The following is a 12839-nucleotide window of genomic DNA, read 5'->3' as shown; positions in this document are numbered from 1 at the left end:
CGTATCACGATCAACCATAATGTGAACAATCATCTAAAGATTAATTTTGAAATGTCTGACAGTTTGACTACAGTAAAAGTTGTAAAATGCATTTTTTTGGTACAAAAAACACTACTTTTGCTTTAAAAATTTTGGTTAGATAAAACAATTTTTTTTTTCATACAATTTTTGTTCATTTTAATGCCAATGTTATCATTAACTACGTTTCAATATTATTTTACAAATATTTTATCACATTCCATCTAAAATAAGAGACTAGTTTTCAAGTTTTAAAAAATCAAGGTGTTGCAATACTTTTTTCCATGTGTATAGACACGCAGATGTGATATTGTTTACCAAATAAGTTTAAATCATATTTGAAGGAACATATGTTCACTAAAATATAAATCAGATATAAATTTCGTAAAAACCTCGTAAAGAATTGTAGCATTGAGAACACTTACAAGGCCGAACAGACAGACAATCACCCAGTACTTGTATGTGAACTGCAACGTAATGATGGTCCGAGTACAGTTATTTCGTAGTGCATTTCTTTAAGACAATAAATGAAAATTTAAAAAATCCCACCTGCGCTTTCTCAATGATACTTTTAGTGTGTTGCACTACTTTTGGGACAAATTATATAAATTTTATAGAAAACTTCATCGGCTCTTACTCAAAATATGGACAATTTTATGTTAAGGGGGTCTTGAAATCTTTTGACAGCTTCCGAAGTGCTAATTTTTAACCTTTTTTGGCTGAACCAAATCACTACTGTACTTTAAAATTCAGTGTCATTTCCCCTCCCCCTTCCCCTACTTGCTATTTGAGGCATAAAACATGGGGAAAATATTTGGAAGGGGTATTAAAAAAATTGGCAAGTAATGCACTGTCCACACTAAGGACTATATTCGTGGACAACGGACAACGAAAATCAAAGGACGATAACTGTGTACTCGGACCTAATGATGTGGGGGACAAAAAACAATTTTAAAAACATTGTCCATCGATACCTCCACTTTCAGCTTCACAGAATACCGCTAACTCAGTAGATTAAAGGTTAATTCTTCGATGAAGCTTCTAAAGTAATGGGGAAATAAAGTTATTAGTTGATTTTTCTTTGCTTAAACATTGTTAAAGTTTGTTGTGCTAATATGTAGTTTCTGCGAAGTAGGCGCACTGCTGAAAGGCATTGGATGAAGAATTTATAACTTCCAATGTAAACTGTTTTGAATAAGGGTGACATTATTGCCTTAACTAGACGAGGTTTTTATTTGTCCTGAGAGATATGTGATCGCCCTTCTCAATGTATTAAATTCAAAAGTCCTCATTTCTACCAGGTGTGTCTATGTATTCGTATATTCAAAAGATCAATCCTTTTATTGCTGGATAGGAAGAGTTCAAGTGAAAACATTTCATCTAATTTAAAAACACTTCGGGTTTCTGGGAAAAAAAATTACAGAATACCGCCAACTCAGTAGATAACAAGTTTATTATTCGATGAAGCTTCTGAAGTAATAATGGGGAAATATAGTTATAAGTTGATTTTTCTTTGCTTAAACATTGTTAAAGTTTGTTGTGCTAAACGTTTTGTTGAAGGCCGTACGGTGACCTATAGTTGTTAATTTCTGTGTCATTTTGGTCTCTTGTGGAGAGTTGTCTCATTGGCAATCATACCACATCACTTTTTTTATATAAACATATGAAGATTAATTTCATTTAACATATTTAATATCAAACAAATAATATAACAACTACATGTAAACTAAACAATTAAAATAAATGTATAATATGCTATCTTACAGATTTAAAACATTATAATTTTTTTTTTATTCGCATTATGTTTATCTGAATGTTACAAATTGCTTGGCTTGACTACAAAATGATGATGTAAAATTGACTTAAAGCTACAATGTGAAAGATGAAAACAGATAGTATACAATGTTACAAAAATAGTATGGAAATCTGGAATATTTGATCAGTATGCTTATGCAGTATCAATGTTTAGAAGCCTTCCCGATATTTCACGTATGTATGATTATTGCTTCCGATATTACACATATGTATGAATATTGCTCCCGATATTACACATATGTATGATTATTGCTCCCGATATTACACATATGTATGATTATTGCTCCCGTATTACACATATGTATGATTATTGCTCCCGATATTACACATATGTATGATTATTGCTCCCGTATTACACATATGTATGATTATTGCTCCCGATATAACACATATGTATGATTATTGCTCCTAGGAGTCTGTAAACTTGGTTCAGATTCAGACCGTGTTACAGTGTTACTGAAATAGAAATGCATTTCTTGATATATAAAATGATTAATTTGAAATATTGAATAACTTAATAAAAATAACTTACTTGAATAACAACTTACAACTTCATTAGAAGTAGCATGTTACAAGTCAGGTTTATGATCGATGAATGGCTTTAGAACAGTGGTATACTACTGTAGCCTTCATTTATGAAAGTCAATTGCTAAATTTCTAACAACATGTACAAGGATGGTTTAATGAGGACATTTTTCTAAAAGTATCCCTTACATTTATATAGGAATATTAGATTAGTTGAAGCATAAACTTCAGGTATGATACAATCACCTTTTTTTTATGTCAGAAATAACACCATAAAAAAGGCTACAAACACTGAACAAGAATGTTTCTAGATATCCAGAATTGATCACGTAATAAAACTATTGCAAAAATTTTCAAGCATATAAAACATAAATTCTAGAGTAGCAAGCATCCTAAAGATTTGTGTCCTCAATCTCAAAACATGGTCGAGGTCAAAATAAATTACAACTCCAAACCTTGTATAATCATTAATGAGCTGAATAAAACTAAAATTAACCAAAAGTATACCAAACAAGGAACAAAAGAATCAGAACTACAAATGAGTAACACATAGTCCTTCAAACGATTCAAAAATTATTCAAAACAGGCAATTTCAATAAATCAACATCCATATCTTCATCGAGGAGGTTCAACCATTGATATGGCTCCAGACCCCCAGTATCTGGTGGGGTTCGTGTTGTTAGTTTTAATTTTTCTTTGTTGTGTTTTGTGTACTAATGTTTGTCTGTTTTGTCTTTTTCCGGCCATGGCATTGTGAGTTTATTTTCGATTTATGTAAATGTCCATCTTTCCCATCTTCAATCAGTAACAACTTTAAATGTAATTGCAGCTATACAACTTCTAACAGAGAGGGACTTTGATATTCATTTTCTTTCATGTTCTAGTGTCATGTACTGATTTTGTGTAATGAATAGATACATCATATCCTTTCTTTTCTATTAACTTGAAAAATAGTGTTAGAAGACCTTATATCCACAACAGATAGCATCGAAATCTTTAGCAATGGTTTTGTCAGTACCTTTTTTTCCATCTATGAGTTTAAATGTGCATTTGGTACCTATTCTAACAATTAACGGAAATTATATAAATACCTTGAGAAAACCCCATCATCACTATGGACACTATCTTTACTAGAATGCACAGCGCTTCATTTCCTACTCTTCCTGAATAATCCTGATGGTGGTGGCATTCTTTCTTTGTCTGCATACTACAAATAAAATTAATTCAAAATAATTCAAATTAGTTCTTATTAAAATTCCATTGGGTAGAGATACATGAGACAATATGTAAAAATATGAGAGGAGCAAAAAAAACAAAAAAAAAAACAATTAGATCAAGCTTACATCTTTTTACCTTAAACAGGGAGAGAAAATTAGAGATTGGAAGGAGTTCTTTTTATAGTTTGTTTATTTTCGACAAACATAAAGTTACATATTGTTTAATCACCAAGGACAGCTTCAAATATTATTTTATACTTTTTTACTATAGGGGACACTTAATTTACGGTTTGTGTAATTCTTATCATGATTAAACTATGATTTGAACATTGGTTAACTACTGTTGCTAATAATTTTCATTGACAACACCAAGTAAGGATACCCCTCATTAAAATATTTTTCAAAATGGCTTTCAATATATTCTAAAATTAGTATTTAGCCAAATAGGTTGTCTTGAAGGACTTTGAAACCTGGTCTGCAGCAGTAAATTGCATTTACATTTATTGCGTTAAGTTTAACAAAAATACATAAAAACTGAATAAAAGTTCTCCCTATCAATAATGAATTATTCCCTTTTCTATAATGATTAATACATTGGCAGTAAAATAAACTATAACCTCAACTTAATGTGTGGTTAAAACATTTTTGTAAAAGTTTACTAGGCAGATAATATGTTCGTTTATATAGTTACAGTGTATTGAGAAATGATTAACCTATTTCCGTATATTAATACATCATCAACCATACACATTTCAAAGTTATTAAAAGAGTAAGGTATAAGTAGAGAATATCATATGGCTTTTTCAATATCGCATCCGTATCAACCCGAGACACCAATATAATTCCTTCCAAGAGCTCTGCGTTACTGTCTGTTGAGGGATTATATTAGTTGAGGGTTGATACGGTGTGTGATATTGAAAACGCCATATCATATACACTTTATTATATACATATATCTCAAGTAGATGTTTTATGTGACATGACGTCATACAGATAAGGAGGATTGAAATGAAGTCATACAGATTATAGGTTTGACATGACTTCATACAGATTAGGGTTTTGATAAAGCCTTTGCAACAGTGACTGCAATCAATGACGTGACGTCATACAGATTAAAGGTGTGATAAAGCTTTTGCAACCGTGCTGATATCGATATTATCACGGGTGGCTGATACAGCACGCTTGCCATTGATTGTATTACACATACAATTTATCTGTATTTACTACTAAGTATATAATAATATGTTTTATTATTATCTAAATAAACACCTCTTTTAATATTTTTTAAAGTTCCAAAGCCAAAACTGAACTGTTTAAAAAATCTTTTGCTTATTCTGGATCCGTTTTATGGAACGGACTACCATCTGAAAAGCGTAAAGTGCAAAACACTTATTCTTTTAAACAAATTATAAAACAATACTTGAGACAGTCCCAATATTCAGTCTGAAATTTATGCAACTATTACTCTTAGAATGTATGATTTTAATGATTTAATGATTTGTATGTTATATCTATTTACTACATGCAATCTGTAACTGTTTTATATCTTTTAATCATGGTACATGTACATTGAACTATTATAAAATTGAGAATGGAAAGGGAATGTGCCAAAGAGACAACAACCCGATCATAGAGCAGACAACAGCAGAAGGTCACCAACAGGTCTTCAATGCAACAAGAAATTCTCGCACCCGGAGGCGTCCTTCAGCTGGTCCCTAAACCAAATATGCTGGTTCAGTCATAATGAACCCCATACTAAACTCCAAATTGTACACAAGAAACTAAAAGTTAAAATTATGTCTATACAATTTTGTTATATGTTGTATGTCTGCTTTTTTCTTTTATTATTATTATTTCATTTTTTTTTATTTTTTACTTGTATTGTATACATGTATATGAGGGCCTCAGGGAAGATTAGTAATTGTAATTAACTGTGTTTACCCTCTTTAAATAAAGAATTTATTATTATTATTATTATTATACAATAAAATCCATGGTCTGTAATTTGAGGTTGATGTCCACTTCCAGCAAGTAATTTCTAAGAATTTATAAACCAAGTGTTCACCATATTTTTTAATATTATAAAAGGTGAACACTTCTTATACTCTGCATTTGCATTTATCATAAGATTTTCTGTTAAAAAAAGGCAAAAACTACCAACAATATTCAAACTCACAAATCAAAGACAAAATAACAAAATAATGGCAAAAAAGAAAAAAAAACACCAATAATAAACAAATCTACAAATCTACAAAACACAACATTGAAAATGAAGATAAAGAAATTCAAAACCAACTAAAGACCGAGAGCGTTCTCAAGGGTTTGAAAGTGTGGGTAGATCCCTATATATATTCTTTCATTCCATTCCTCTGATGCATAATTATATAATATTTATTTTTCATTAAAATATTCCATCATTGCAATGTTTTTATATTATATTCATCTATGATTATGTTTACTTTTAATAAAGATATTTCTAAATAGAAATTTATGGCGTCAAATTGATTGAATTTGTTTTCTTATTTAGGATTATTTTTAGGGCTGATGTATCAAGAATTCTATAAATATACTATATAATTTTAAGTGACTTTTTTCATGTTACAATGTGAACATACAGAATTAACCAACTATTTTTTTATATATTATATGAAAGTAATTTAGTACAATTCATTTATGAGTAATATAAGAGGTATCTGATTATAGTATTTATAATGAATAACTTTTATTTCAGTGAAATATTTTGATATGGAAAATGATAATTCCTTTCCAAATGACATAGACAAAAAACTCAACATATAATTGTAAAGTTTAAAATGGATATTTAAAAATCCTGAAAACTTCAAGGATACATATAATATATATAATTATAATACACTATAATTTGTAAAAATTTGATTTATTAAAAGTCTGATATGCATTTAGTTTGTATTAAAACATTATTTTATTATCTAATAACATTACAAGAAATATAGTTTTATATTTAGGATCAATTGTGATGGAGAAACCAGCATGGCATTAAGTTGCTAAGCATACACATTATCAAAATAGTACCATAAAAAAAACCTAATTAAATAAATTTGATAATACCAATAAAACCAATTAACTAGCTGCGAAAAACTGACTGGATACCAACCACCACAATAATTAATATATTGACAATCTAAACTACTATTTCCAAAAAAGTACGTGGTTAAATATGTTTTTGTTAAAAATTTAGTAGGCAGATAATTTGTACTTCTGTATATCTAAACGTCATTCACCACACAAAATTATTATCAAGAGTGTGGTATTAAATGTGTGTTGTTACTATCAAATTGCAATATAAGCACCTCCTTTATTTCAAATTAGCATCAATATTGGTCTTTTTTATAAGATGGATGCATTGTGGCCAGTTATTTCAATATTTGTATGCCAAATGTTCACCATTATTTTTTAAGAATGATCAAAAATTGAAAACTTATGATTATCTGCATTTGTATGTATCATAAGACTTTTTTTTCAAATATTGCATTGTGTTCATAAGTTTTTTAAATAATGTTGATAGGTGCTTTAAACATTCTATAATTCCAAGGGTTTTATATGAAATCCAATAAAACAGTTCAATTCATGATCATCCTTGTTGAAGAAAGATTTTATTTATTCTGGACTAATAAAGAAAACCTAAAGTTAAATGCAGGTCTTCTACGTTAACATTCCTGTCATAACTAGCTTAGGTAGACCATCTCCCATCCACAAAAAATCAAAACAAAGAATCCACGTTAAAGGACCAACATACATTATTGTAACACCTTGCACTGATATCAAATCTAGTGGTTTTATGCATGGAAATGATTGTTTAATTGCTATATATCACAAAAAATGATGACGTTTTAAATTGACTTCATTCTATTCCTGATCTTAGGTCGTATTTATGTAAGACTACGAATCAAGAATTTCCACAAATATACTAAATGTTTTAAATTGAAATTTGTCATGTGAAATATATCTAATACCAACTTATTTTTACATTTTAATATATAACTTTACAGTAGAAATTCATTTCTTTAAAAAACCAGACGAACAAAATTATATTATTATTTTTCATTTGAATTAATAACTTTAATTTCAGTGAACAAACTGGAAACAGAAAATTATACTTCCTTTCCAAATGACATAAAAATCTCAAAAATAACTCATATAATTCATTTGTAATTGTTAAGTGTAAAATGGATATCTGAACTTCCCAAAAACATCAAGCATTTTTTGAAATAATATTATGTTATATCTTGAGTATATTGGATGTTAAATCTGATATACATATATAGTACTACTTAAAATATTATATTCTAATTTTCTTTTTTAACAATAAAATAAGTTCTAAATATGAAACAGCCATTCAAATACAGTAACAAAGAAAGAGAAAATACATGTAGGTTGCATTTGATAATACTTTATTTAGACTTGTTATTTTTAACTAGTCGACAGATATAATATACTTGCCTTTGGTATATTTTGATAAAATAGAGAAAAAAAAATGAAACCATTACCAGAATATTATTTGATCATGGTCAAACAATTCCATAAGCGTCCATAAAATTACGATGCACAAAAAATATATAACGTGAAACGTGACTTAATCTACGTCATAATTCACGGCGTAGATTCCTTAATAAATGTTATATATTCTTCGTAACTTCCAGGTATATATACAAAATCAAGTAACTAAGAGTGGGAAGAGTGGGAAGGACTTTTCATAACTAGTATAGATATATTTGTTTTTTTCCTCTTTTGGACACTGTTAATCCTTCAATTAAACGTGATGTTGATTTTTAACTGATGCATACGTGACTATTTTACATTGATATTTGCGACGAGCAATAATTAAACAAAAAATACAATACTATTTTATAGCTTAAACGGATACATAAACATCATGCAATTGGTCTCCGGTTAACATAATTTGATATAATAATATCAGCATCATGGAATTAAATTCTTATAATAAAAATGAATGACTTTTATGAAATATAGTTATATTTTTATGATAGGCTTAACTTTAAATTTGATCGTTATTTTATTGTTATGCTAATTTTTTCTATATTTGCTTTTAATCTTTTGTTTTCCACATATTTTTGTTTTTGCATTAAAAAAAAAAAGACGAAAGATACCAAAAACATCAGTTTATAAGCCAAAACATCCAAAACAAGACTGAGCAACACGAAACACACCAACACCGTTGTTGATATGATGTGACCGGAGGGTAGACATAAATTGCTCCACATTTGGCACCTGTTGTGTTGCTCATGTAAGTACAAACTCGTTGATAAGTCTAATTAGGTAGGGGAAATGCCTAATAAGGAAGGGGGAAATGCCTAAGAAGGAAGTGGAAATGTCTAATAAGGAAGGGGGAAATGCCTAATAAGGAAGTGGAAATGTCTAATAAGGAAGGGGAAATGTCTAATAAGGAAGGACAAATGTTTTATAAGAAAGGAGAAATGCCTAATAAGGAAGGGGAAATGTCTAATAAGGAAGGGGAAATGTCTAATACGGAAGGGGAAATGTCTAATAAGGAAGGGAAAATGCCTAATAAGGAAGGGGAAATGTCTAATTAGGTAGGGGAAATGCCTAATAAGGAAGTGGAAATGTCTAATAAGGAAGAGGAAATGTCTAATAAGGAAGGACAAATGTTTTATAAGAAAGGAGAAATGCCTAAAAAGGAAGGGGAAATGTCTAATAAGGAAGGGGAAATGTCTAATACGGAAGGGGAAATGTCTAATAAGGAAGGGAAAATGCCTAATAAGGAAGGGGAAATGTCTAATTAGGTAGGGGAAATGCCTAATAAGGAAGTGGAAATGTCTAATAAGGAAGAAGAAATGTCTAATAAGGAAGACGAAATGCCTAATAAGGAAGAGGAAATGCCTAATAAGGAAGAGGAAATGTCTAATAAGGAAGGGGAAATGTCTAATAAGGAAGAGGAAATGCCTAATAAGGAAGGGGAAATGTCTAATAAGGAAGAGGAAATGTCTAATAAGGAAGGGGAAATGTCTAATAAGGAAGAGGAAATGCCTAATAAGGAAGAGGAAATGTCTAATAAGGAAGGGGAAATGTCTTATAAGGAAGGAGAAATGTCTAATAAGGAAGAGGAAATGCCTAATAAGGAAGGGGAAATGTCTAATAAGGACGGGGAAATGTCTAATAAGGAAGAGGAATGCCTAATAAGGAAGGGGAAATGTCTAATAAGGAAGGGGAAATGTCTAATAAGGAAGGGGAAATGTCTAATAAGGAAGAGGAAATGCCTAATAAGGAAGGGGAAATGTCTAATAAGGAAGGGGAAATGTCTAATACGGAAGGGGAAATGTCAAATAAGGAAGGGGAAATGTCTAATAAGGAAGGGGAAATGTCTAATAAGGAAGGGGAAATGTCTAATAAGGAAGGTGAAATGTCTAAAAAGGAAGGGGAAAATGTCTAATAAGGAAGAGGAAATGTCTAATAAGGAAGGGGAAATGTCTAATAAGGAAGGGGAAATGTCTAACAAGGAAGGGGAAATGTCTAATAAGGAAGAGGAAATGTCTAATAAGGAAGAGGAAATGTCTAATAAGGAAGGACAAATGTTTTATAAGAAAGGAGAAATGCCTAATAAGGAAGGGGAAATGTCTAATAAGGAAGGGGAAATGTCTAATACGGAAGGGGAAATGTCTAATAAGGAAGGGAAAATGCCTAATAAGGAAGGGGAAATGTCTAATTAGGTAGGGGAAATGCCTAATAAGGAAGTGGAAATGTCTAATAAGGAAGAGGAAATGTCTAATAAGGAAGACGAAATGCCTAATAAGGAAGAGGAAATGCCTAATAAGGAAGAGGAAATGTCTAATAAGGAAGGGGAAATGTCTAATAAGGAAGAGGAAATGCCTAATAAGGAAGGGGAAATGTCTAATAAGGAAGAGGAAATGTCTAATAAGGAAGGGGAAATGTCTAATAAGGAAGAGGAAATGCCTAATAAGGAAGAGGAAATGTCTAATAAGGAAGGGGAAATGTCTTATAAGGAAGGAGAAATGTCTAATAAGGAAGAGGAAATGCCTAATAAGGAAGGGGAAATGTCTAATAAGGACGGGGAAATGTCTAATAAGGAAGAGGAATGCCTAATAAGGAAGGGGAAATGTCTAATAAGGAAGGGGAAATGTCTAATAAGGAAGGGGAAATGTCTAATAAGGAAGAGGAAATGCCTAATAAGGAAGGGGAAATGTCTAATAAGGAAGGGGAAATGTCTAATACGGAAGGGGAAATGTCAAATAAGGAAGGGGAAATGTCTAATAAGGAAGGGGAAATGTCTAATAAGGAAGGGGAAATGTCTAATAAGGAAGGTGAAATGTCTAAAAAGGAAGGGGAAAATGTCTAATAAGGAAGAGGAAATGTCTAATAAGGAAGGGGAAATGTCTAATAAGGAAGGGGAAATGTCTAACAAGGAAGGGGAAATGTCTAATAAGGAAGGGGAAATGTCTAATAAGGAAGGGGAAATGTCTAATAAGGAAGGGGAAATGTCTAATAAGGAAGGAGGCAAATGTCTAATAAGGAAAAGGAAATGTCTAATAAGGAAGGGGAAATGTCTAATAAGGAAGGTGAAATGTCTTATAAGGAAGGGGAAATGTCTAATAAGGGAAATGTCTAATTAGGAAGGGGAAATGTCTAATAAGGAAGGGGAAATGCCCAATAAGGAAGGGGAAATTTCTAATAAAGAAGGGGGAAATGTCTAATAAGGAAGGGGAAATGTCTAATAAGGAAGAGGACATGTCTAATAAGGAAGAGGAAATGTCTAATAAGGAAGGGGAAATGTCTAATAAGGAAGGGGAAATGTCTAATAAGGAAGGGGAAATGGCGGTTGAAATTGTTGCTACGAGATCATAGCCTCTTTCATCTATGAAACAGATATTCCTTAACGGCGCTTAATTCGTGATGGCGTCTGTAGAATATTAAATGATTTCTTCTTGTAACTCTTGGTTTTATAGCTTCCTGTGAGCAGCAGCCCTCTATTTAGGGAATCATGATAGGAAATTAAAAGCATGTAATATCGTACAACTTTGAGCTCTATACTTAATATGCAGTTGCCGCTACAATGTTCCTGCGCAGAAACGAAAAGATGACAATTTGGAAGCTGAAATCCTCTTTTTTGTAATTAATTTGTCTTTAACCAACAATTATTGCCAGTTTTTCAGATGTAAGTTAAGCTGTGAGACAGACTTAACTGTGTCTGTTGTTTCCGTTGTTCTAGTTATATGGGACATATACATTCATCATAGTCATACATCGTTGAATTAGTTAGTGAGAGGACATCAATTATAAAGCAGAAAATGAGGTTAAAGGAGAATGATAATTTATTTTCATTCTTCCAACAAAACTCCTAAGAAGTTACTCTCATATGTATTAAGTAACGGCAAAAAAAAAGAGAAGCATACTTGCTAATGCTGACTGTTCGTTTAACACATGTCCTCCAAATTTAGTATCTTGATAGTGACACTGAGAATTTTTACTTTGTTTGAATCTGAGGGATTATTTTACATAGTATGATGTATTACTCACTTATGACAATATTCTTGTATCTATGTTGGTAATTCCTATTGATGGAGCGAAGCAGGATCAACGTTTTCAATGCATCTTTTAATTTGGAATTATGAATTATTGTGTAAAGTGTAGACAAGTACCATACCACTGAAAGATGAAAGAGTCTCACATTTTTTAATTATTTAGTATTAATATCTTATTCACTCCACCTCAACAATAGGTAGTAACGCAAAAACTCAAAAACCTGTCATTGATCCTGATATAATTGTTTACCCTTCCGAAGCATCTGATATCACCCCCAGTTTTTGGTGGGGTTCATGTCTTTAGTTTTCTATGTTATGTCATGTGTACTATATTTTGTGTGTCTTTTTTATTTTTAGTCCTCTTTGATGTAAGAAGTTTAGAAAAAGGTTCAAAGCAATACTTGGATGACACAGCAGTATAACAATGTTTGTATTAATACTAATGTAATTTAAGTATCCAATACAAGGAAGGTCCAGTTCTTAATTAAATATCTCTAACAAGAATCACATGCTGAAAAGAACAGTTTTGATAAGATCTTAATACTTGAAGTGTCACATAGTTCCACGTGGATAATTGTACATCTGTCAACGGTCAATAGCGCCAATATAGATTTATATATATGTATATAACCTACACGAAAGAAGGCGTGAGATCGCTAACAATATCATTTTCCATATAAATTTATATTTTCAAAGGTCATTTCATTCG

This window comes from Mytilus galloprovincialis, chromosome 6 (genome assembly GCF_965363235.1).
Source record: "Mytilus galloprovincialis chromosome 6, xbMytGall1.hap1.1, whole genome shotgun sequence".
Classification (NCBI taxonomy): domain Eukaryota; kingdom Metazoa; phylum Mollusca; class Bivalvia; order Mytilida; family Mytilidae; genus Mytilus; species Mytilus galloprovincialis.
This window is presented reverse-complemented; position numbering follows the sequence as displayed.